The sequence below is a fragment of the Tupaia chinensis genome, unplaced genomic scaffold (assembly GCF_000334495.1).
Source record: "Tupaia chinensis unplaced genomic scaffold, TupChi_1.0 Scaffold000207_1, whole genome shotgun sequence".
In the NCBI taxonomy this organism is placed as follows: Eukaryota; Metazoa; Chordata; class Mammalia; order Scandentia; family Tupaiidae; genus Tupaia; species Tupaia belangeri.
Window position 1 is genome coordinate 794,991 of NW_006159682.1, and position 4,418 is coordinate 799,408.

Below are 4,418 nucleotides of genomic sequence, written 5' to 3' on the forward strand. Positions count from 1 at the left end.
CGGTGGGCGCCTCGGCCGAGTGGACTGTGTCCCCGCCGCGTCGCCCGCCGCGCGTCCAGCCAGCTTTCCCTTCCCAGGAACTTCCCTCCTCCCAGGCCACACGCACCCCAGGTGAGCTCCTGTTGAGCTCGCGCGGAGCTGCCTCCTGCTCCGGGGCGCACGAGGCTCGCCCTCTCGGCCAGGCAGCCGCCTGCCCCGGCTGGAGTTGGCCCCTCTGAGCCGGTCTTTCCCCTCCGAACCGCCCGTGCCCGCCGGAGTCTCCCGAAAGCCCCCCTTCCCCATCAGTTTCTTCCAGTCGTTCTCCCTTCCAAGTGGGTCTCCTCCTGCCCAAGTCCTTGCCCTGCTAGCCCCTGGCCGAATGCACCCTCCTGGCCACCTGATCAGGTTTCCTTTGGGGTCAGGTTCTCCGATTCAGTCTTGTTCTACCCAAGTCTACTTCCACTTCCAGCCTGGGGTCTCTCGCCGGATCGCTGTCCACTCTCATAAAAACATCCCCGAACAGGTGTGGCTGGAACGACCGAGCGGCTGATCACTTGTCCTGGGGGATTCCTCACCCAAACCTGTTCTCGAAATCTTGCTTTGTGCTTCCTTCAGAGCCCAGTCCTTGTGCTTCGCAGACCTCCCATCACGCACTCTGGGAGTCTGACTCTCCCTCCCTGCAAGGAAAGCGCAGTGTAAACTTCCTGTGCTGTCCAGGATGATGAAGTGACAGACACCTGCCAGTCGCTTCCTGCTCTTCTGGCCAAAACTGATCCCGGATGGGGCCACCCTGGCCTTCCTGTCTGCCTTGTGGGCCCCTTGGCCCCGATTTGTGGAGTGCTGCGCAAGCTATAGCCCTGGGATAGGGCAGACATTGGGGCAGTCGATGTCCGTGTTAGGACCTAGGGGCTTTGGGGTTTTTCCCCAGCATTGTTAGGATAGAGGTGAGTACGCGGTGTTTTCTTCCCAGGAACCAGGAGTCACATAGGAATGTGTGCTGCAGGTAAATTAGCTAAGTTCAGTTGGCAGGAATTAGAAGTGTCCTAAGTAAAGTATTTCTCAGTGTGTTTGGTGTTGGGAATCTTGTTTCCACAGGTGGATAACAAGAATCCTTAAATGTAAAATGAATATGAGGTTTAGTTTTGGTCATGAATGTCTTTGGAATGGTCCTCCTGAAACTCACACTTGAAGAATGGCAGAGCTGACTTTTGGGTGTTCACTTTCTGAGACTCTAGTTAGTGACTTGCATTAAACAAGATCCCTGTTGGCAGGCTGTTGTTTTCTGGCTGTGTTGGCCAGTACTGGCAGGAGTTTTCTCCTCTTGAAGATTTTGTTCTCTTAGAGACTCCCTAGAATTGCTTCTCAGTTGTGTGGGTACTTTATTCTCCCTGGGTAGTACTATGTTTTTGGTTTCTATTTACTATCATTCATCTCTGGAGGTTTGCTTCAAGCTCTGTCAGTTTTATAGTCACTTAATTTACATATGTTCTTGTGGTTATATATTTTGGTATTAACTTGTACACAGAGTAAATACCGAATCAGTAGCAGAAGTTATTTTCAGTGTCTCACACATGACAGTGATCAATTTATATGGATAATTCAAGTAAGTCAATTTAGAATATTCTGATTTTTAAGCCACTAAGAGGCAATAAGATAATACTGTAAAATCACAGGAAAAGAGAACCTTCCTAATTGTTAATACATTCTAATAGGCTTTGTATTATTTTAAAACTTTGCATATTGTGGTTTCTTAATTTAATTTTAATTCCTTTAAACTGCTTGAACTCAGTAAACTGAGATAACAGTGCAGTTTGTTTCCCATTCATTTTTTAGATCTATTTATGTCGACCTCTGTCTCTTCTACCCCTGCAATATACACTCTTAGATATAGGGATACTCAAGTGAGATCCTTCAGGGCAGGACATCTTTTACTTCATCTCTCTCCCTCAGTACATATTTGAAATAAAGTGATGAATAACTGTTATATGAATAATTGAAAATTCTAAAGGGTTCCATAACAGTTACAAAGATTAAACAGATGGTGAAGTTAGTTTCTGTTTATGGTCATGAGATGATGGTTTTAGATTAGGTTCAGTTATTCATTGAACAAGTTTTTAAAATAAATTACTTAATTTTATTTGTCATTATAGTTTTTAAAATTTTTATATAGGGCACACATACTCACCAGAGAGAGAGAGAGAGAGAGAGAGAGAGAGAGAGAAAGTAAGAAAGTAAGAAAGCAAGCCGCTAGGTCCAGGACTCTAACTGTGGTCAACCTTGTGTAAATCCAGTGCCCCAACCACCAGGCCACCCACTAGTCCCTGAACAAATATTTTTAAAGTACTTGTTGTGTGTTAGGCACTATGCTGGGATCATCTTGTTATAATTTTCCCCCCTTTTTCAATTAAAACACAGTTTATGGAAAAAATATGAAACATATTTTATTCTTTGCTTCATCTTTCTTTGCCTGCCATACAACCTTCAACTCCTCACCCACCAAAATAATCTAAATTATCATAGTCTAACTTCTAGAGATACTAGAACACTAGAGTTACAAAACTTTATATATCTAGTCCCAGCCCTGCCAACAGTTTGCTAAATGAAGTACTTTGGGTTAAGTCTCTAGGGCTCAGCTTTCTTGCTTTCTTGCTTTCTTTCTTCCTTTTTTTATTATTTAATCATCATCTTATTTATTGTTATTATTATTATTATTAAATTTGCTTGAGGGTATGTGTGTTCACCAGAGAGAGAGGGAGAGAGAAAGCTGCCAGGTCTGGGACGGGAACCTTGGTCAGCCATGTGAGAATCCAGCGCCTTAACCACTATGCCACCAGCTGGTCCTGGTCTCAGCTTTCTTAAGGTTAAAATTTATCCCACAAATACTTGTTGAGCATGCACTATGTTGCTAAAAATTATTCCAGATACTGAGTATATACTTACAAAATAATAATATTCTTGGAGCTCGTAAATAGACAAAATGTGGAACTGCCCTGGCTTCGTGGTACAGTGATAACGTGCTACTCAAGAGAAGCCATAGCCCACCTGGCTACTGTGTTTTGAAACCCCAGCCTGGCCAGTCTGAGGCATGTTGATACAGGTGCAAATGCCCATGATACAATGCTGGAGGACTGGGGAAGGGGAATCCTGGTTGGATGAACCAGAGATCCTGTGAGGGTGCTTCTCTCTCTCTCCCTTTCTCCCTCTCCCTGTCTGTTACATCTGTGTACCTGTGCTTTATCATGATAAAAAAACAAACAAACAAAAAACACAACATACATTCTAGTAGGAGAGTTTGAATTAGCTGATTGAAGGACTTTTCTACTCTGATATTCTGTTTTATAGGTCATATTCTATGTTTGTAGAACTAGTGGCGATTTTTCTCAAGGGACAATACTGCTGTACAGCCTTGGTGTTGCTAATTTCAGTTTTCTTCACTGCGTGTACTATTTTCTTGTCAGTAAGTAAAATTTGAGAAAGATCTTGATTTTTGCTTGTGGTGGTAGATTACATAATTCTTCTTACACTTTCCCTGTTGCCCTTTCCCCTCCTGTGATGCCTCTAACTCTAATAATAATAATAATAATAATGTTATTAACTTATATTTGGATGTTACCATATGCCAGGAATTTTACTTCAGATAATCTAACAATCCCTTTTACAAACGAAGGCCGTAATTTACATAGACTAGTTACATGGTAGATTTACAGTAAGATTTGAATCAAAGTCTGTAGGACATCAAAAGCTATCTATTTTACTTCACTGTGTCCTAGATGATTGAACGTCCAGTGCTTCCTTGTATTTTTATTTTTATTTTTTTGTATGGATGCTGTGTTGTCTGAGTAAGCTTTACGACAGTAGCGGCCATATTTTTTGACTCTGAATCTCTATTGCCTTTGTAGTATCTTGATGGTATAACTCTGTGTGCAGTTTTATGTCTTTACACAGTTCCATGTTTTTGATAAAGTTTTTATTCTATTGAAATATGATGCAAGCATTTTAAATAATCTTTTAACAGTTGAGCTTTATACTGAAGTTTTCTTGTGTTATAGCAAGGGTTTTTTTTTTTTTTCAAATTATAAAAAAACCATTAAATTGAATACTTAAAAATGCCTAATATATGGTCTAAAACAATAAATGTTGTAAGAATACTTTTCCACTTCATGCTTTCTTTTTATTGCAAAAGTGATAAAACTGCTTTACATAAAATTTGAAAATTTGGGAGAAATTCTTTATAATTTCACAGTTATGTTTTCTTTCTTTCTTTCTTTCTTTCTTTCTTTCTTTCTTTCTTTCTTTCTTTTTTTTAAGAGATTTTAGCTATAAGGGTGCATGATCTGGCCTGACAGACAGAAAGAGACAGTTATGTGGAGGAGTGGGTCCTAACGAAGGACATTTGGAGAAGGGATACAGAGGTAGAGCATTGACGGGATGGGGAGGTG